We start from the raw sequence: 22,955 nt of genomic DNA, 5'->3' as shown, positions 1-22,955 counted from the left end.
GTTCTGAAAATTGTATGTTGTATATGGTGATATCCTTGGTGTTTTTAGTAAGTGCAGACTGCCTGCATGATAAAATTAGAGATGGATACTGACCCTCTAGACACTGCTTCTAAAATTTTATATACATACAAATCACTTGAAATTTATGTAGATTCTTTTGTGAATAGATTCTGAAGATTTGTACATGGTGGAACCTGAGCCGATATTTCTAATTAGCTTCCAGCTATTGCTGAAAACATTGGTCGGAAGTTACATTTTGAGAACCAAGACTCCAGAATGTCTCAGCTAGACAGCATTTCTTTACTGCCTCTTTTAGTGTCTGAACTTCTACCAGTGGAAACCAGGAATTTTGAGTAAGAAGAGATTTTAAATTCTGATTGTTAGAGATTCTCTTTAACATCATGAGACTTAGCAAATGTGCAATGTAACTTAATGAAACATCTTATTTATAATTCTCCTGTGGGTTGAGAGGCAAAGATTATATTTTTAATGTTCTTGTTAATGCTGTGTCCATTTATTGTTGATTGAAATAGTTTAAGTTGTATCTTTTGGATGAGCTTTGTCAAAGGTGGTCCCTCTCTCCCTTTTCTCCCTACCAGTATGGATTCTGACCATATTGAAGAATTTATATGAGCTTCTAGGGGTTGGGACAGGGAAGACTTAAGCCATTCATAGTTCTCTAAGTCCCTATCTTTGCTGGAGACTGGTAAGCCTAGTCTTGTGGGCTATATTGATGTTCATAGTGCATAAGAAAAGCAGTGCACCCATACACATTAAGTTAGCAAGTTAGCACCCTAGATCAACTCACAGGAACATGTAAAGTAAATAATATATCACAGAGGAGAAATGTCATGGGTAACAGTGGTGGCTGATTGTGTGTGGGTGAAAGAATTCCCCAGAGACAGAGTAAAGGGCAGTAAAGCTAGATTTATTGAATACAGATAGCACTAACAAAAGTAGCAGGCAAAATGAGGAAGTTCATCTGTGCAGAAGAAACCATTAGATATTTTTCTTTTTCTTCTGTCATATTTCACTGAGCATTACCTCTTGCAGCTCCATCCATGTTGCAGCTAATGGCATGAGTTTATCTTTTTTAAGTGATTTATTTATTTATATATATTTTACATCACTGTTCTTTTTTTTTTTTTAATGTTTGCTTTCTTTTCTCAGGTGTAGTCCCCATAGAATTTTTACCACCAATTCACCCATGCACCATAGTTCCTTCTGCTCTTCCCACCCACATTTTGATCCCTTTCCCTCCCTCTCCCCTGTAGAATGTCTCTGATTTATAGTTGACTGTTTATTATTGTTTTGTTTTGTTGTGTTTTTTTATTGTTACTATTATTTTTTCCCTTGATCCCTTGTATGGTTCCCCTGTATTCCTCCTATAAGGGAAACCATCTGATATTTTTCTTTTTCCTTCTGGCTTATTTCACTGAGCATTAATAATCTCTTCTAGCTCCATCTATGTTTCTGCAAATGGCATTAGTTTATCTTTTTTGATTGCTGACTAGTACTCCATTGTGTATATATACCACATCTTCTTGATCCAGTCATCTATTTTGGGGCATTTGGGTTGATTCCAAGTTTTACCTACTATAAATAGTGCTGCAATAAACATAGGAATGCAGGTATCCTTTTGAATTAATATTTTTGTGTCCTTTGGGTAGATCCTTATGAGTGGAATTGCCAGGTCATGTGGTAGCATTTTTAGTAGGCAGAGGAACCTCCATGCAGCTTTTCATAGTGGTTGGACCATTTTGCATTCCCACCAGCAGTGTAGGAGAGTTCCTTTTTCACCACATCCTTACTAACATTTGTTGTTGCTAGTTTTTTAATATATGCCATTCTTACTGGTGTAGGTGGTATCTCATTGTGGTTTTAATTTGCATTTCCATGATTATGAGGGATGTTGAACATTTTTTTCATATGTGTATTGGCCATTTGCATTTTCTCTTTGGAGAAAAATCTTTTAGGTCTCACTCATAGCAGGAATCTAGAAAACCTAAATAAAGGGCCAGGAAAAATAATAACTATAGGAAAGAAAAAATCAAATTCAACAAACAATTATAAACAGAGACACACTGTGGGGGGGTGGGGAAAGAAGGGATTGGAGTCAAAATAAGGAGGGTACAATTGTATGGGGAATATAAAAATAAATTATTAAAACAAGAAAAAAATAAAGAAAGAAAAAATAAAAGTAATGACAAATAAAGGGCTACTTTGGGCGCAATTTCTAAAAGCTATAATAAGTACAATTATAATAAGCAAAATTACAGGATAAGCACAGTGAAGCCCTGCCTCCCTCCAACTATTTCTTTTCATTTAGTCAATTAAATTTAACAAGTTGCTAATGTTTTTAAGGTATTCTTCAGAACATGAAGAGCACAAAAATAATAAAGCCTTTTTATTAAAAAAAATAAATTCTTCTTCCCAGTTTTTGACTGGATTGTTTACTTTGTTTTGTGTTGAATCATTTGAGTTCTTCCTATGTTTGTAATTAGTCCCTTATCAGTTGTATGGAGTGCAAAAATTTTCTCCCAATTGTCTCTTAATTTTGGTTATTGTCTTTTGCTGTACAGGAGCTTTTTAGTTTGATGTAGTCCCAGCTGTTTATCTTTTCCTTAATTTTCTTTGCTTCTGGAGATGAGTCATCAAAGATGTTTCTGAGGTGTATGTCATGGAGTGTTTTACCTATGTTTTATTCTATATATTTTATGGTTTCAGGTCTTACATTCACATCTTTTATCCATTTTGAGTTGGTTTTTGTGTGTGGTATGATGTAGTAGTCTAGTTTCATTCTTTTGCATGTAGCAGCCCAGTTTTCCCAGTACCATTTATTGAACAGACTATCCTTGTTCCATTGCATATTCTTTACTCCATTGTCATAGATTGTTTTTCCCTGTATGGGAGATTTTATTTCTGGGTTTTCAGTACAGTTACATTGGTCTGTGTATCTGTTTTTGTTCCAGACTTTTTTGGCTATCATGGCTTTGTAGTATACTACAAAGGGGAATGTGATATCTGCATTCTTCTTTTTAGTCAGGAAAGCTTTGGCTATTTGAGGTTTTTGTGATTCTGTATGAATTGTAGCATTGTTTGTTCTATTGCTTTGAAGAATGCCATTGACATATTTATCAGAATTGTGTTGAATATATAAATTGATTTTGGTAGGGATGGCCATTTTGATAATGTTAATTCTTTTTTTTTTTTTTAATTTTCTAGAGGCATGTCTTATTTATTTATTTATTTGTTTGTTTGTTTAGTTTATACATGCACTGGGTACAGTCAGAAGCGTGGGAGGGTGAGAGAATTCACCAGAGCCAGAGCAGGGAGCAGAGCAGGCAGAAGGACCGAAGTACACTGCTGAGGGGAGCAGCGGGCGGCAGGAGAGGTCTGCGCGCCATGTGGGACCCTCCTCCGGTGGCCAGGGAGCAGCCGGGGATCGAACCGGCATCGCAGTGGCCGCGGGCAGCTTCGCAACCCAGCGCTCAACCGCTGCGCCACCAGGGAGGCCCTTGATAATGTTAATTCTTCCAATCCATGAACAAAGGATGTCTTTTCATTTCTTTGTGTCTTCTTTGATTTCTTTTAACAGTGTTTTATACTTTTCTTTGTATAGGTCTTTTGCCTCCTTTGTTAGTTTTATTCCCATGTATTTATTTATTTATTTATTTGGGTACAATTGTGCAAATGGAATGGTTTCTTAAAATTTCTTCTTCTTCAGACTGATTGTTTCCAACTAGGAAGACTACTTATTTTGGTGCGTTGATTTTGTATCTTGCTACTTTGTTAAACTGATTTATTATTTTAATTAGATTTTTTCTGCAAAGATTTTAGAGTTCCCTATGTATATTATCATGTCATCTACTATTATTATATCATCTACTTTGTATTCCTTGTATGTTTTTCTTTGTCTTATTGCTCTGGTTAGGACTTCCAGTATTATATTGAAAAGCAGTAGTGAGAGTGGACATCCTTGTCTTATTTCAGATCTTAAAGGGAAAGCTTTCAGCTCTTCACCATTGAGAATGATATTAGCTGTGGGTTTGTCATATATGGTTTTATTATCTTAAGGTATGGTCTTTCCATTTCAAGAATTTCAAGGGCCTTCATCATAAACAGAGGTTGATCTTTGTCACATGCTTTCTCAACATCTATTGATATGATCATATGGTTTCTATTTTTCTTTTTGTTGATGTGTTGAATTACAGCAGTTGCTTTTCTGATGTTGAACCATCCTTGTCCCCTTGTAATAAATCCCACTTGGTCATGATGTATTATCCTTGAGATACATTGTTAGATTCTGTTTGCTAGGATTTTATTGAGGATTTTTGTATCTGTGTTCATTTGGGAGATTGGCCTCTAGTGTTTTTTTTTTTTTTTTTTTTGCATTGTCTTTGTTTAGTTTTGTTTTTGTGAAATGTTGGTTTCATAAAACATATCTGGTAGTATGTTCTTTCTGAATTTTTTGAAAGAGTTTTTGTAGAATAGGCACTGATTGATCTTTGAACATCTGGTAGAACTCATTTATGAACCATCTGGTCCTGGGCTTTTGTTTGTGGGGGGGGCCTTGATTACTGTTTCAATTTCATTATTTATAATTGATTTGTCTAAGTTTTCTTTATCTTCTTTATACAGCTTTGGATGATTGTAAAATTCTAGGAATTTGTCCATCTCTTTTAATTGTTGAACATGTTTGCATATAAATGGTCGCAGTAATCTCTTATTTTTGTCTGGATTTCTGCTATATCTGTTATCATTTCTCCTCTATCATTTATGACCCTATGTATTTGGCTTTTTCTCATTTTTTTTCTTTGTGAGCCTGCTAAAAGATAGTCTATTTTGTTTATTTTTTCAGAGAACCAGCTTTTGGTTTCATTGATCTTTTGGATTGTCTTTTGAATTTCTATTTCATTTATTGCTGCTTGAATTTTTATTATTTCCTTTCTTCTACTGGCTTTTGGGCTTTTTTTGTTGTTCTTTTTCTAGTTCCTTGAGATGGGAGATTAGGTTGTTTCTTTGGGTTCTTTCTTGTTTCTTGATGTGGCCTTGTATTGCTATATACTTTGCTCTTATTACTGCTTTTCCTGTGTCCCATATATTCTGGAAAGTGTTGTCCTCATTGTCATTAATCTCAAGGTATTTTTTAATTTCTTCTTTGATCTCCACATTAATCCAGTGGCCTTTCCGTAACATGTTCTTCAGTCTCCATGTAATGGGGGGATTCCTTGCTTTCTTTTCATAGTTGATTTCTAGTTTGATGCCTTTATGGTCAGAGAAGACAGGTGGTATGATTTTGATCATCACATACCTGTTGATGATTGTCTTGTAGCCCAGTACATGGATATCTTGGAGATTGAACCATGTGCACTTGAGAAAAATGTGTATTTAAGTTTTTGGATGCAGTGTCCTTTATTTATTTTTTTTAAAGATTTAAATATGCATACAAGAACTGGGGTACAGGTCAGATGTGAGGGAGGGTGAGAGGATTCACCAGAGATAGAGCGGGAATAGAACAGGCAGACTGACTGAAATACACTGCTGAGGGGAGCAGCGGGCGAGACAGGAAAGGTCTGCTGCACCATGTGGGATTCTCGCTGGGCAGGCCAGGATTGAACCCACTGCAGAGGCTGCGAACAGCTTCACAGTGCTGCGCTCAACCGCCTGCGCCACCAAGGGGGCCCCTGCAGTGACCTTTAGATGTCTGTTAGGGCCATGTGGTCTAGATCTTTATTAAGGAATATTGTGTTCTTGTTTATGTTTTGTTTGATTCATTGTTCTGTCCATTGGTGAGAGGAGTGTTGAAGTCTCCTATTACATACGTATTTTCTGTAATGTCTGTTTTCAGAGATGATAGTACTTGTTTACTGTATTTTGGTACTCCTTCATTTGTTGAGTACATATGAGTGTTATGTCTTCCTGGTGTGGTGTTCTCTTGATCACTATATGGTGACCATCTATGTCTTTTGTCACCTGTTTTTTGATTGAAGTGTGTTTTATCTGATATAGGAAGGCCCCTGCCTTCTTTTGGATGCCATTTGCTTGTAAAATTGTTTTCCAGTCCTTTACTCTCAGTGTGTGTTTATCTTCAGTGTTTGGTATGTTTCCTGGAGACAGTAGAAGGTTGGACTCTGTTTTTTAATCCAGTGTGCTACTCTTGTCTTTTTATTGATGAGTTTATTCCATTTATATTTAAGGTGATTATTGGTACATGGGAATCTGTAATTGCAGTTTTGTTCATCATTTCATGATTCCATTTGGTATCTTGTTCAGTTCTTCCTGTTTATTTTTATTTTAGTTTAGATTTTAAGACTTCTTGTAGTATTTCTTGGAGAGGGGTTTAGTAGAAGCAAATTTCTAAAGACTTTGTTTGTCTGAGAAAGTCCTTATTTTTCCCTTAGAGAGGATAGAGAGCTATGCAGGATAAAGTCTCCTTGACTGGTATTTTTTATCTTGTAGTTTCTTTGAATATGTTACTCAGTTCTCTTCTTGCCCACAGTATTTCTTCAGAGAAGTCTAATGTCAGCCTAATTGATTTTCCTTTATAGATTTTCTCATCCTCTCCGCCTCTTGTCAGCTTGATTATTTTTTCTTTGTCTTGGATTCTCAGTAACTTTACTATTAAATCTCTTGCTCTAGTTTTCCCTTCATGTGATAGTTTGGTGTTCTTCTATCTTCCTGTATGTCTATTTTGTTTTACTGTTCAGGTTTGGGAAATTCTCTTCAGTTATTTCCTGAATAGATTTTCAGTCCACATGTCTCTCTCTTACCCTTCTGGAACTCCTATGACTCTTATATTTCCTTTCCTTATTGTGTCAGATAATTCTTACATGTTTCTTCATTGTTTTCCCTTTGTATCTATCTTTCCTTTTCTTTTTTGTTTCTTTATATATCTGTACCTTCAAGATACAAATTCTTCCATTTCATCTATTATATTTTCATGGCTTTTCCCAGAATTGTAAGCTCCTTCATTGATCTCTCAACATCCTGCATTTCCTTTATTTTCTTTTTTAAAGATTCAGACTCATTCTTCTGTTCATTGATTACATTTCTCATATCATTCTTTTCCTTTTCTGTTATATCTTTGAATATTTTCACTATGGCTATTCTGAATATCTGTCAGGCAGAGAAATTCTTCTGTGTCAGAGTTGTTGGGTTCTAGAGGCTGACTCCTTTCTGTGCTGTATTGTTTCCAGAAGGGCTAGCCTGACCATTTGTATTTTCTTTCTTCCTGTTATTTGCTTTTGGGTTTTTTCTGTCCATGGCCTCCATGTCACTTGTTCCTGCAGGTATGACTTCTGGGTGCTCTTAGCAGGATATGGAGATATCTGCCTGGTGCCTGGGCTGCTGTGGCTGCACATGCTTCTTCCGGTTGGTGGATGCCAGTGGGCAGGACTTCCAGGCACTTCTGCGGGGCACTGGGGACCACTGTAGTAGGTGGGGCAAAGGGCAGGGGTTTCATGCCTCTCCCACCTGAACACATGTCTTCCAGCTGATGCTGATGGGTGATGCTCCCAGGCACTCCTGATGGCTGATGCTGGCATGCGGGTCTGTCAGTGCTCCTGTGGGGTTTTGGGGGTGCCTTGGTAAGCAGGGCTTAAGGGTGGATATTTCCCACTGCTCCCACCTGGGTTTGTGTCTCCTGAATGGCTGATGCTGGTTGGTGGTGTAAGGGTCCATTTTTGAAGCAGGGAATTCCCAGGTGCCATTCCAGGCAAGGATGACCAAGGGCAAGGACTATGGGAAAGTATACTGAGGTGAAAAGGATTTTATAACACACAGTTCACTTGGGGGATGTAATAGAATATAGCCCAGTTCCAAATATGCAGGTTAACTATTGTTAAGATGGTGGAGAGCGCACACAGATAACACATTTGTGTGAGTTAAGCAGTAACGTTACTTATCTCTTGGTGCTATGGTCATGTTTGGCACCCTCAATGTTCGGGAATCCCAAGTATCTGCTGGATCTGAACCTACTGTCTCATCAGTCCAATGGTCAGAATTCACAGAGCAAGTTCATTTTATAAAGCAATAACAGAGGCCCTCAACTGTGAGGTCTGGAGTTCTGTGGGCAAATTAGATGGAATCCAAGGCTTTACTCTTACCTCTTATGCCCTTTCTCCTAGCCTTTAGTGATTGCATCCTCCTTGTCTACATTTTTAAGTAGATTTCAGGGGTTTGGCCTCTCCCCCTTCCCTCCAGAAGACCTGATGTGCCGTTATATGATCCTTATAGAGCCAAGGCCTGACATCCTCACCTGTACAGATCAGTTCCTCTGAGAATCTTTGAAAGAAAATACAAGACTTGTAGTAATTTCAGAAAGACAAGAGAGAGACATAGGAACTGGAAATGTATTCGGGACACAAATCTTAATTACCTTTACTTGTATGTGTTCGGAGGCTTTGGTAAGACCTGCTTACAATCTTCAAAGGGATTTATAATGCATTGAAATGTAAACAATAATGACTGCTTATATTACTATATCTTAAAGAACTACAGTATCTCAGACATATTAGCTACTCAACTAATGCTAATAGTATACATTGAATTGAATTGAAGTAGTAATGTTTCCAATGTGTCTGCCATTGTATTTGTATTTGAAAGCATTTCTTACAGGCAAACACACTTGTGTTAAATCTAGTGATACTGATCCTGTAACAAATGTTTCTATCTTTTTACCATCGAATTTTTATGTTGTAGGGGTAAATTAATAGATTTTGATATAGTAGAGATTCAAGTTAGCAACAAATAGTATGTAGTTCATTAGATTTTAATAAGTTTGTTAATTTAAACAGGCCTCAGAACAACATGGGTGGTACTGTTGGGGAACAGCAAAATTTGAGAATCCTTGGTGTCTTATAAGAAAAGAAATTCATGGGCCTCCCTGGTGGCGCAGCGGTTGAGCGCTGGGTTGCGAAGCTCCCCGCAGCCTCTGTAGCACTGGTTAGATCCCCAGCCGCCGGTGAGGGTCCCACATGGCGTGCAGACCTCTCCTGCCGTGCCCGCTGCTCCCCTCAGCAGTGTATTTTGTCAGTCTGCCTGTTCTGTTTCCCGCTCTGGTGAATTCTCTCACCCTCCCGCACTTCTGACTGTACCCAGTACTTGTATAAATAAATAAATAAATCTTAAAAAAAAATAAAGAAATTCATGAAACACCAATAATAAAGCAAGTGACAGTTTACTGGAGAGCAAAAAGTATAAGACATTGCACAGGGCAGGTGGCTGTCTCCCAAGGTTCTTAGGCAACCAGATTTTATGGTTTTTCCTTTCTGGGTTGAGGGTGATCTCTCTTAACTATGGATAATTTGCTCCCATCACTGTCTATTCTCTATCCCTATTCCTAGTCCCTTCCCCTTTATGAGTGTGTGGGGGCAGGAATGGTTAGGACCTGTGTGCAGAAGGTGGTTATGTCCAGGCCGCCTTTGTCAACTAGATCTTATCAGGTCCTTGTAACAAGGTGTTGGTGTAACAGGACCCTGGCTGTCCCCAGAGGCAAGGAAGATTTGTTGGGGCTTCAAAGAGATGACCACAGCCTCTGGTTCTCTGGCCCCCTCCTGGGTTGAGTCCATTGCTATCCAGTCTGGCATCCGGCCCAGCCTTCAGACAGCTACTGTAGGCTGCTGCAGTATCACCTCATGGTCCATGAGCAGCCTTTGTTTGGGACTCCTGGACACTGTGGAAACTATCTGGGGTGAGACAGCTGGCCACCCATGGCCTTGAAAATGCTTTTCTTTTTTATTTATTTATTTAAGATTTATTTATTTATTTATTTTTATTTATACAAGCACTGGGTACAGTCAGAAGCGCGGGAGGGTGAGAGAATTCATCAGAGCCAGAGCAGGGAGCAGAGCAGGCAGAAGGACCAAAGTACACTGCTGAGGGGAGCAGCGGGCGGCAGGAGAGGTCTGTGCACCATGTGGGACCCTCCTCTGGTGGCCGGGGAGCAGCCGGGGATCTGCATGCTTGAGGGTCCCACATGGCATGCTGTATATGTACCACATCTTCTTAATCCAGTCATCTATTTTGGGGCATTTGGGCTGTTTCCAAAGCTTAGCTATTGTAAATAGTGCTGCTATAAACATAGGGGTGCAGGTGCTCTTTGGAATTAGTGTTTCTATGTCCTTTGGGTAAATACCTAGGAGTGGAATTGCTGGATCATATGGAAGCTCTATGTATAGTAGGTCAAGAAATCTCCACACAGTTCTCCATAGAAAACCACCTTCTCTTAAAGGAAAGCCAGGCATGCCTTATCTTATAGGCCATGCCACCTCATAGTGACCAGTTGGCACTACATTTCTGGAGAAAGTTGAAACTTCAGAGGACTTGAAACCAGTTAGGTCTGGTATTAAGTCTTGGTGTCTCTTAACACAAAAACCTATATTTGGGGCCTGTCACTTTCTTTTTTAACAAGACCAAGTGGTGACTTCTAGAGGGGCAGAGTGGAAATTTCCCCTCATGTCTCTAGGTTCTTCCTAAACTGGAATGGAGTAATCAAATTAACATCAGAAAGATTTATAGGAGAAAAGAACATATTTAATTACAAATATATGCAGAATCTATGTGCCTGTAAGTTAAAAATTAAATGGGACAAAACAAGGGCTTTTATTCTGAGATAAAGAATATGATAGGGTCCTGGAACTTTAAGGAGAGGGGAGGGTGACTCATATAACAAAAAATGAGATGCTGGGTAATTGAATGTTTGCCCATTGATAGGTTCCTATGGGGAAAATAAACAAAAAACAAACAAAAAATAAACAAGCTTATTCCCTTAGATAACCTGAAATCTGGGTCATACCCCAAAACTTCATTCTTCATAAACTGTTAATGACAACAGTTTATCTTAAAGCCTGCAAAACCTTTATTACCTTAGTTCAAAATCATCTATATGTTTAGGTGACATGTTTTGGGAATGTAACAGAGCTCTGCAGCTCCTGGTACTGTGGTGCAATGGGGCATGCCCAGCTTCACTTTGGGGACCCCTGTACCCTTAACCACACCTAGCACTAGCCAGGTTTCACAACAAATAGTGCAAAGTGGGTTTCACATGCTGGTGAGGTTTCAGTTTTGAGACTGACACAGTTTTGAAAACAGGCCAGACAGGTTTCAGCTCACATTGGTGCCAATCAATTCTTGGAACCTGTGCCAGTTTTGAAAATGAGTCACTCGGTTCTGAAAGGTGTGCACCCTGAAAGGGAGATAAGCCAGGGCAACAGACGGATGGGAGCACACTCATTCATCCATACCTTGGTTGCAGAGACTCACTCATTGAGACCTTTGCATCTCATCTCTCCTTTGAACTGCCCCCTGACTGCAGGTACCTGATCCTCTGGCCTAACAGCACCACTGGTCTGTGCCCAGTTCCTCTAAAAGAGCTGTCTTCCTCTGACCTGTGTCTGGCATTGCTAAAGAGTTGCGATGCTGGTGCCTAACCTTCCATGTCACCTACTGACCAGTGCTGACTGGCATTGTTGGCCTGTGCCCTGGCACTTTTAAGAGTTGTCTACCACTTCTGATTCTCCAGAATCATCACCTGACCACCATTTCTGCTGCCAGCACATCTTGCACCACCTCTTGTTTCTGTTGTATTCAGTGCTGCCCAGTCTGGACTTTGGATTGCTGTTGTGGTATTGACTGAGCAGTGCCACCTGTGACTACCTCCAGCTGTCACTGTGAGTTGGGCCCTGGTCCAGACTTACTGTTTTGCCACCAGCTACAGGAAGGCCAGATATGACTATGTTAGGGAGTCCTATTCTTCATTACTAAGCATTTTACATCCAGAATTGGAAACTGGAAAGTAAAAATCATGTTTTATTTAATCAAAAAATTTAAAGAAATTAATTATGATAATATCAATAGATGCTGAGAAAGCTTTCGACAAAGTGCAACACCCATTCATGATAAAAGCCCTTGAAGTCCTTGGGATACAAGGAACATACCTCAACATCATAAAGGCCATCTATGACAAGCCAACAGCCAGTATCATTCTCAATGGTGAAAAGCTGAAAGCTATTCCATTAAGATCTGGAACAAGACAAGGATGTCCACTCTCACCATTGCTTTTCAATATAATACTGGAAGTCCTAGCCAGGGCAATAAGACAAGAGAAAGACATCCAAGGAATCCAAATAGGAAAAGAAGAAGTCAAACTATCACTATTTGCAGACGATATGATATTATACATAGAGAACCCCAAAAACTCCACAGAAAAGCTAATTCAACTCATCAATCAGTTCAGTAAAGTGGCAGGATACAAAATCAACACGCAAAAGTCAGTAGCCTTCCTATACACAAACAATAAATCTGAAGAAGAAGAAATCAAAAAGACCATCCCTTTTGTTATTGAAACAAAAAAAATCAAATATTTGGGAATAAATCTAACAAAAGAGGTAAAGGACCTATACAAAGAAAACTATAAAACACTGTTAAAAGAAATAGAAGAAGACACAAAGAAATGGAGAGACATCCCCTGCTCATGGATTGGAAGAATAAACATTATTAAAATGGCCATCCTTCCAAAAGCAATATACAGATTCAATGCTATTCCAATCAAAATTTCAATGTCATTCTTCAAAGAAATAGAACAATTATTGATGAAATTCATATGGAATCACAAAAAACCCCGAATAGCCAAAGCTCTCCTGAAAAAAAAAGAAGGGAATGGAGGCATCAGACTCCCAGACTTCAAACTATACTACAAAGCCATAATCATCAAAACCGCATGGTATTGGAACAAGAACAGACATACAGACCAATGGAATCGAATAGAAAATCCAGAAATAAACCCACAGGTTTATGGTCAACTAATCTTTGACAAAGGAGCAAAGACTATGCATTGGAGCAAAGAAAGTTTGTTCAATAAATGGTGCTGGGAAAACTGGGTCGCTACATGCAAAAGAATGAAGCTTGACCACCACCTCACACCATACACAAAAATCAACTCAAAATGGATTAAAGAACTAGACATAAGACCTGAAACCATAAAATATATAGAAGGAAATATAGGCGAAACACTACGTGATTTGCACATCAAAGACATCTTTACAGACACATCACCCAAAGCTGTGATAGTGAAGGCAAAGATAAACAGCTGGGACTATATCAAATTAAAGAGCTTTTGCACAGCAAAAGAGACAATAACAAAAACAAAGAGAAACCCCACCAACTGGGAGAACATTTTTGCACCCAACACTAATGATAAAGGACTGATCACAAAAATCTGCAAAGAGCTGATGAGTCTCAACAACAACAAAGAAAATAATCCAGTCAAAAAATGGGCAGAAGAGCTTAAAAGAAACTTCTCTGAAGAGGAAATGCAAATGGCCAACAGGCATATGAAAAAATGTTCAACATCACTTGTCATCAGGGAAATGCAAATCAAAACTACCATGGGATACCATCTTACACCAGTGAGAATGGCACATATTAAAAAAACTAGCAACAACAAATGTTGGCGAGGGTGTGGAGAAAAAGGAACTCTTCTGCACTGTTGGTGGGAGTGCAAACTGGTCCAACCACTGTGGAAAGCTGTGTGGAGATTTCTGGACCTACTAAACATAGAGCTTCCATATGACCCAGCAATTCCACTCCTAGGTATTTACCCAAAGGACACAGAAACATCAATTCCAAAGAACACCTGCACCCCTATGTTTATAGCAGCACTGTTTACAATAGCTAAGCTTTGGAAACAACCCAAATGCCCAAAAATAGATGACTGGATCAAGAAGATGTGGTACATATATACCATGGAATATTACTCAGCATTCAAAAAAGATAGACACATGCAATTTGCTGCAACATGGATGGCGCTGGAAGGGATCATGCTCAGCGAAATAAGCCAAAAAGAAAAAGAAAAATACCGGATGGTCTCACTCATAGCAGGAATCTAGAAAACTTAAATAAGGGACCAGGAAAATGAATAACTATAAGAAAGTGAAAATCAGAATCAACAAAAAACTATGAACCAGAGACACTTTTAGGGGGGCGGGGGCGGGAGGGGAGGGATTGGGGTCAGAATGGGGGGCTGCAATTGTATGGGGAATATAACAATAAAATTTATAAAAAAAAAATATTTATAATATAGTAATAACTTCATGAACATAAAAAAAAAAAGAAATTAATTTTAATAAAATTGTAAAATAATTTATTTTTGTGAGTTTCCTATGAGATTATCTCACATTTCACTGTTATTATAGAACAAACCAAGTGGTGTCCAGGGATCCTAATTATTAAGAGGAATAACCCATGTTGCACATTCTAAGGAATCTTGCCTACCCATGTGAATAAAAACATAGTAATCAATTCTAATGTGCCTGAAGACTTTCAATCAATGAGGTGTTCAAAGGCAGTAGTGAAAAGGAAGAAGAGGGGAGAAAAGGATTTCAAAATATAGACTCCTAAATCAACCATCTTCTTGTGGGCAAACTTTCAACTGAACAGGCAGGGAACAAAGCAGAGTAGATAAGGCCCAAGAGCAGAGTTGTCAGAACAAATCCAAGGCAAACTCCTTGCAAAAACAAAAGCAAGAGGTTGCAAAATGTCCAAAGGGTTAGGCAAGGAGGAGAGAACCAAAGTTTCAAACGTTCCATCCAAGCTGAATGGACTGTGAGGTCAAGATTGCAGTTGCTATAGTTTCTCCAGAGAGCTGGATTGTGCTGCCTGCCAAAGTACTGAAACCAGAAAAAAGCTGCAGGCAGGAACCTGATGATGGGAAGGACTGTGATTGGGGCCTGAGCAGAAGCAGTATCCTTCTGCACCCAAAAAGGCAGTGGAGCAGAAGCAGAAGATTCTGCTAAAGCAGAAGGCCCCCAATCAAACACCCACAGGCTCTGTCTTTTAAAGTTTCTCTTGAGGCTCCACTCTACCTTATCCCCATACAGGAAGTCAGGGAGTGAATTAATATGTCTCATGACTGTCTTCCAAATTCTCCCAACTGTCTGCATTCAGGTTGTCATGGGGGTGGCACAGTGAGACTCAAAATTCTCTTACATATGCATTAGTTTTACTAATTAAGTTTACAGCTTGAAAGAGATTTGAAGAATGTACAGAGTGGCTTGAGAATAGCAAATGTTTTTACCCCTTAGGAGAGAAGAAAAACCAGGAGGAATAAGTATTTGTCAAATGATTGATTCTGGAAAAGAGAAGACTAAGGGGTAGCATTTACAATCGTTCAATTTATAGAGTGTATATTACTAGGATGTGGGCATCATGGGAAAGATTCTTGTTAGCTTTTTTATTAAAATATTCCAATCTTTTCAATAATACCTGACATTTGTTAGGTGCTCAATAAATATTGAGGTGAGAAGTTAAATTATTGGTGATGGTTACTAAGAAGTGTCCTTCTGCAAAGAAGCCAGATAAAAGGAAATGGGCATTGGAGGTTATTTTAGCTTACAGTGGTGTGACCATACATAGGTGACCAGATGGTAACGTGTAGGAGAACCCTCAAAGACCCCACACATTTTACTTCTCACCTCCATCTCATTAATTATTTTTATTTGTGATAGGGAAAAGCAGAGTTTTAAATGGAAGAAAGTGAGAATAAGGGAGAAATAGTAAAGTTTTATTGTTTTGAAATTTAGTTATGCTAAATTTTATTTTTTATTATATTCATTAATTTTACTTAATGGAGGCTTAAAATATATCAGGTTCTCGCAGTCTGAGAAAGAGACAAGTATGCACATATATGTGATCTAGAGAAAAATAGTAAATTAGTAATACAAGACAAAAGTAAATTATACTTTAACTGCTTATGTGATGGCTTAGGAAAGGAATGTTGATTTGAGCAGAGTGGGTGAGTGAGGAGAAGTTTCCTATTTGGGGAAGGAAAAATTTCTTGTTGCTTTACTCTGTGTTGTTGCTCTATCTTTACTCTTCCAAGCTCATTAACAAAAGACATTAACAGGAGAAAGACATACAAAATATTTAACATAGGTTTTATGTGACATGGGGGGCTTCATAAGGGAAAGAAGACCTGTAGGAGTTAAATTTGAGCACAGTGGACTGTGGTGGTGGACTATGTGTGCTTTGGTGGTGGTTTCAGTATGGTGGCTACACCTGAAGGGTGAGATCCCATACTTCCAAAATTCTAACAGTGATGTAAACCAATGGTACTTCAATACAAAAATTAAATAGATTCATGCTATAAGCAAGAAAACACTTTCCCCATTAGAATTTTTTCTTTCTTGGGTGAAACTTTGTCAATTTATGACAACCTGGGGGTAGAAATCTGAGTGTGTTTATGCTAGATTTGAAAAGCATGTAAAGTTGTAGAAAAATGTGATCAGACAACATAATAAACTGGGGGAAATGACAAGGCTCATTCATTCAGATTCCTCTCAGCACCCTTCTGTCTTCTAACATAAAGATGATCTTTTCCTCTTCAGATAGGGAGGATACATTTCAGGTGAGAGTTTTATGACTTCATGGAAAGTAAGAAGATCCTTCTTGTATCTGCCATGTTAGAAATTCCTTTAGCTTGAAATACTTCATGTACCAAATTATCATAGAGGACAATACTTCATGTACCAAATTGTCATTGTTTAGAGGACATAATCCCATTTTTATTGCCAAAAAAGAGAGGGAAAGACATGAACAATATATTACATGAATTATCAAATTAGAAACTAGCAAAAAAGAACTTTTTTACAGATAGAAAATATTGAGTTTCGGGCCTCCCCGGTGGCGCAGCAGTTGAGTGCTGGGCTGTGAAGCTGCCCGCAGCCTCTGAAGCACCTGTTTGATACCTGGCCACTGGGAGAGGGTCCCACATGGCACGCATTCCTCTCCTGCCACCCGCTGTTCCCCTCAGCAGTATACTTCCTTGGTCTGCCTGCTCTGTTCTCTGCTCTGGCTCTGGTGAATTCTCTCATCCTCCCGCGCTATTGACTGTACCCGCTGCTTATATAAATAAATAAATAAATCTTAAAAAAATATATTGAATTTCTACTCTCAGGCAGGAAAGGAAATTTCTCCCGTCCCCTTTAGGTTCTTCTTGGGCTGATAAAATAAGCAGATCAACATAATACAGATTACTGGGAGAAAAAAAACAAATTTAATTACATATGTATGGTGAATCCAAATAGATACAGATATCAAGGATACTGAGGTGAAATGTGGATATAAATCCTGAGCTAAGTAATGGCATAGGGACTTCGGGGTTTAAGGAAAGAGGAGGAGGAGTCACATGATGAGGAGAGAGATGAAGAGATGAACAACAGATGCTCTGTTATTAGATGTTTGCCCTGTCATATAATATAATATGTAATCATAATAATTACACTTCCTGGGATAGCCCCTCAGTTTTTAAGATTCTCCCCTAAGTATATGACTGTTTTACTACCTATTTATTTATTTATTTATCTATTTATTTATTTATTTATTTTCTGTAGCAGGTGGGATTTAAACAGCTTATCTAGTTTCTTATCTAGCTCATTTACTGGTCCTTCCTCCCATACCCAGACAGGCTGTTCTTTCTGTGGAGTAGAAACTTCCTCTATTTCCAGTGGCTTCATTGGTTAAACTATATGGTGTCCAGTTTTCTAAGTTTGACTGTAGGTATATAAAGTCTAATTTTGGAATTTCTTTTGGCAATATTTTATAAAACTTGATTTTGGTGCCTCCCCTGGTGGTGCAAGCGGTTGAGCGCCGCACTGTGAGGCTGTCCGCAGCCTTTGCAGCGCCAGTTTGATCCTGGCCGGCCAACAAGGGTACCACATGGCGTGGCAGACCTCTCCGGTCGCTCCTGCTGCTCCCCTCAGCAGTGTATTTCGTCAGTCTGCCTGTTTTGTGCCCCACTCTGTCTCTGGCGAATCATCTCACCTCCCGCGCATCTGGCTTGTACCCCGGTTCTTGTATAAAATAAGTAAATAAATCTTTAAAAAAAAAGAACTAATTTCTTTAAAAAAATAAAACTTGATTTGGAAAATGAAAAAAACACATCCCTTATGATTTCTTATTTGGTACATATATTTATTAAAACCCTTCCCTTTGGAAAGTCAAAGTTGAGTGTTTTTTCTAGGCTGAATTCTACTTACACATGATGCAGTAAATATTATTGATCTAGTAAGTGAGAGTCTTGTAACAATGAACAATGAGAATTCATTGGTTTATCGATAAAAATAAATGTTATCCTCACTTCAGAAAGTGATGGTTGTGATGACCCAGACATGAGATGATATGGACCTGAAGTTTGGGAAGTAACAACAAAACCAAGGAATTTAGGGCCTCCCCGGTGGTGCAGCAGGTTGAGTGCAGCACTGTGAGGCTCTCTGCAGCCTCTGCAACGTGGGTTTGATTCCCAGTGGGCTAGGGAGATACCCACATAGTGCAGCAGGCCTCTTCTGTCTCGAGGGCTGCTTCCCTCAGCAGTATATTTCAGTCAGTCTGCCTGTTCTGTTCTCTGCTCTGTCTCTGGTGAATTCTCTCACCCCCCTGCACCTCTGGCCTGTACCCCAGTTCTTGTATAAATAAATAAATCTTTAAAAAAAAACCAAGGAATTTAAGTCAATTTTTACAGACATTGCTGTGTAGTTCTCACTGGGTGTTAGTGACTCATTGCATGTGTTTTAAAAAATTACAGCTAATATCATGCTTAATGCTGAGAAATTGCATCCTTTTCCCTAAAGATCAGGAACAAGCTAAGGTTGACCAGTCTTATCTCCCCTCTTCATTATGAGAGAAAGTCCTAACAATACATAAGAAGTCCTAACAATACGAGAGAAGTCCTAACAAAACATAAGAAAAGGAAAAAAAAAAAAAACCCACAGTAACAAACAAGCTATTCAGATAGGGAAGGAAGAAATAAAGCTCAAAGAATCAACAAAAGTATCTCGGAACTAATAAGAGATTATAATAAGCCTCCAGTATATAAAGATAAAATTGTATACGAATGTCAGTTGTTTTCTTATATACCAGCAATTAATATTTGGCATTTGAAATCTTTAAGGCAGTAAAATTATCCTGTATGTTACTATAATGGTAAATACAAGATAGACATTTGCTGAAACCTGTAGAACTGTATACAGCACAATGAATGAAACTTAATGTATGCAAATTAAAAACAATCATTTAGGAGCTTTGGGGATTCCAGAAGGAATGCAGAATATGATAATAAATTTTAAAAATCACTTCTGCACTTTATTTTTATTTTTTTGTTTTATTGCGGCAACGTTGCTTTACAATACTATATGTGATTCTGTGGCAGAGGATAATGCCTTCTCAAATAAATGTCACCACACCGCACCTGCCACCAAGATACCCAGTCTTCTATAGTCTGTTTTGCCCCCTCTCCACTGTGTTTACCTCCTTAACTTTCCCTTTTTAAAATCTCATTTTGTAGTTACATCATTAGGGTTTGCTATTGCTTTGGTTATGTCTGACTCCTTGTTTTGTAATAAGTGAAACCATCTGGTATTTGTTTCTCCTGCCTTATTTCGCTTAGCATTATCCCTTCCAGTTCCATCCGCTTTGTTGCAAATGGCAAGAGTTCATCTTTTTATGGCTGAATAAAATTCCATTGTCTGTACACACCGCATTTTTCTAATCCCTTCTTCTGTTCTAGTGTACATAAATTATTTCTATAGTTTGTAAATTGAACATAGGATTGCATATATCCATTCAAATTAATGTTTTTTTACCTTCTTGAATTAGGAATGGAATTGTGGGATTATATGGTATGTCTATTTTTAATATTTTGAAAAACCTCCGTATTGTTTTCCACAGGGGATGGGTCAGTCTTCTTTCTCACCAATAGCATATGAGTATTTTCTTCACATCCTTGCCAGTACTTGATGGTCTGGTCATTTGCTATGGCCATTCTATTGGTGTGAGATGCTATCTCACAGTGGTTTGATTTGCATGGTGATGATGAGCATTTTTCCTCTTGGCTATATATATGTAAAGACATATACATGTCTTTGCCTATTTTTTAGATTGAGTGTATTTGTTTTCTATTTATTGAATTGCATGAGTTCTTTATGTATCTTGGCTCTCAACCCTTGTAAACCCCTGTAATATATGATGTGCAAATATTTCCTCCCATTCAGTTGGGTCTTTTTCTTTTTAATGATAGCTTGTTTTGCAGTACAGAAGCTTTTCATTTGGTAGAGTCCCATTTGACTTCTCTTGCTGTTGGAGACAAGTCCACAAAGGCTTCACTGAAGCCAACATTGTGTAGTATTTTGCTTATGATTTTTCCAATGTATTTTATGGTTTCGTGTCTTATATCCATGTATTTAATATATTTTGAGTTAATTTTTGGATAAGCTGTGAGATCCAAAATTTTAATCTTTTACATTCTTTCGCTTGTAGCTATCTAGTTTTATAACACCTTTTATTGAAAAGATTCTGCTTTCTCCAAGGTATGCTCTTGTCTCTTTTGTTGTATATTAACTACCTGTAGATATGTAGGGTCATTTTTGGGCTTTCAATTCTAATCCATTCATCTAATCCATACTCTTTTATTTACTATGGCTTTGTATATAGTATAGTTTCAAGTTTGTGAGTGCGATACCAGTACTTTTCTTCTTTTTTTTTTTTTTTGTCAGAATTGTTTTGTTAGGTGTCTTCTGTGGTTCCATATGAATTTCAGTAATTTTTATTTTACTTCTTTAAAGAATGCCAATGGAACCTTGATAAGGACTGCATTGAATATATGTATATTGCTTTGGTTAATATGACCATTTGAAAAATGTTAATTCTTTTAATCCATGAGCAGAGAATCTCATTCCATTTTTTTGTGTAGTCTTTGTTTTAACAATTCTTATAGTTTTCACTGTGTAGCTTCTTCACCTCCTTTGTTAAGTTTGCTCCTAGGTGCTTCATTCTTTTTGTTACAATTGTGAATGGGATTATTTTCTTGATTTTGTTCTCCTCTAATTTGTTGTTTGCATACAGAAATGCAGCTGATTTCTGTATATTGGCATTGTTTCATAACACTTTACTGTATTGGTTTATTATTTCAGTAGTGTTTTAGGGGTGTCTTTAGGGTTTTGTATATATATTATTATGTCATCTGCAAACAGTGATAGTTTTATACCTTTCTCAATTTGGGATCCTTTTATATTGTTTTCTTGCCCAATTGCTCTAACTAGAACTTCTAATAATATGCTAAATAGTAGTGGAGAAAGTGAAAATGCTTGTCTAATATATTTTAGAGGAAAAGCCTTCAGTTTTTCACCATTGAAAATGATGTTCACTGTGGGTTTGTCATATATGGCCTTTATTGTGTTGAGGCGTTTTCCTTCTAACCCCAGTTTTTTTTAGTTTTTATCATAAATACATGTAGAATCTTATCAAATACTTTCTGTTCATCTATTTGATATGATCATATGATTTTTATCTTTCCTTTTGTGGATGTGGTGAATTAAAGTAATTGATTTTCAGATGTGGAACCATCCTATATCTCTCGAATAAGTCTCACATTGTCGTGATGTGTGATCCTTTTATATAGTCTTGAATTCTGTTTGGTAAGATTTTGTTGAGGATTTTGTATTTATGTTCATCAGGGATAATGGTCTGTAATTTCCTTTTTTGGTAATTTTTTGATTTTGGTATCAGGGTAATGTTGGCCTTATCGAATGTATTTGGAAGTCTGTTTTCCTTCATTTTTTTGCAAGAGTTTGAAAATAGGTGTTAACTCATCTTTGAATGTTTGGTAAATTCATTAGTGAAATCATATGTACACAAGTTTTTATTTTTTGGAGAGTTTTGATAACTGTTTCCATTTCCTTGCTTTTAATCGGTCTGTTCAGATTTTGTAGTTCATTCTGTCTCTTTCTCAGAGGGTTGTAGCTTTCTAAGAATCTGTCCATTTCATCTAGGTTCTTCAGTTTTCTAGTATATAGATATTTGTATTAATCTCTTATGGTCTCCATATTTCTGAAATATATGTTGAAGTTATATTCATGATTCTATTTTTTTCTCCCTTTTTTTTTGGTTAGTCTAGCTAGAGATTTGCCTGTTTTTGATTTTTTCATAGAATCAGATTTTGGTTTCATTGATCCTTTGGGTTGTCTTTTAAAAAATTTCTTTCATTGTGCTATAGTATTTATTATTCATTCCTTCCAATTGTTTTTGTTTCTTCTACTTTTTCTACTCCCTTAACTTAAGAAGTAACTGTTTATTTGATCCCTTCCTTGTTTCTTTATTTGGGTCTGATTACTCTACACTTCTCTTTAGCATTGCTTTTGCTGTGTCCCTTAGGTCATCATAGATTTTTCTTCATTTTCCCTCATCTCCAGGTACTTTTAAATTTCTCCTTTGATTTCTTCATGTATTCAATGGCTATTCAGGGGTATGTTGTTCAATCTTCATATATTAGAGGTTTTTCCTGTTTTCTTTTGTTATTGAGTTCTACTTTAATAACATTATCACTAGAGGACATACTTGATATGATTTCAATCTTCATGAACTTATTGACACTTGTTTTATGATACAACATGTCATTCCTGGAGAATATTCTGTGTGTACTTGATAAAATGTGTACTCAGCTTTTAAGGGGATCAGTACCTTATAAATATCTATTGAGCCCATGTAGTATAATTTCTCATTGATGGCTATTATTTTATTTTTGATTTTTTGTCTGATGATCTCTCCATCATTGAAAGTAGAGTGTGGAACTCTCTTACTATTATTGTGTTGCTGCCAATACCTCATTTTGATAAGAGCTGCCTTATCTATTTTGATGGACCTTCATTGGGTGTATGTATATTTGAGTGTATGTCTTCCCAATGCATTTATCCCTTAATTACCATATAGCATTTCTCTCTTACTCTAGTAATATTTTTAAGATGGCAGTCTATTTTATCTAATATAATTATGGCTTTCCCTGACTTTTTGGTATCTCATTTGCTTGTGGGATTGTTTTCCAACCTTTCACTTTAACCCTGTGATTGTTTTTGGAGCTCATGTGAGTCTTCGGGAGGCAGCAGAAAGTTGGAATTATTTTCTTATTC

General features: G+C 37.5%; 1 protein-coding gene across 1 annotated transcript in view; it reads left to right on the top strand.

The window, feature by feature from the left end:
* Positions 1-22,955, top strand: part of RP1 (RP1 axonemal microtubule associated) — a gene marked incomplete at its 3' end in the record, with an annotated part of 246,194 nt that overhangs the window by 150,699 nt on the left and 72,540 nt on the right. The gene's annotated exons all lie outside the window — the stretch shown is intronic.

This window comes from Talpa europaea, assembly GCF_964194135.1.
Source record: "Talpa europaea genome assembly, chromosome: 3".
Classification (NCBI taxonomy): Eukaryota; Metazoa; Chordata; class Mammalia; order Eulipotyphla; family Talpidae; genus Talpa; species Talpa europaea.
The sequence above is the reverse complement of the archived record's forward strand: the minus strand, read 5'-3'. Positions and strand labels throughout refer to the sequence as shown.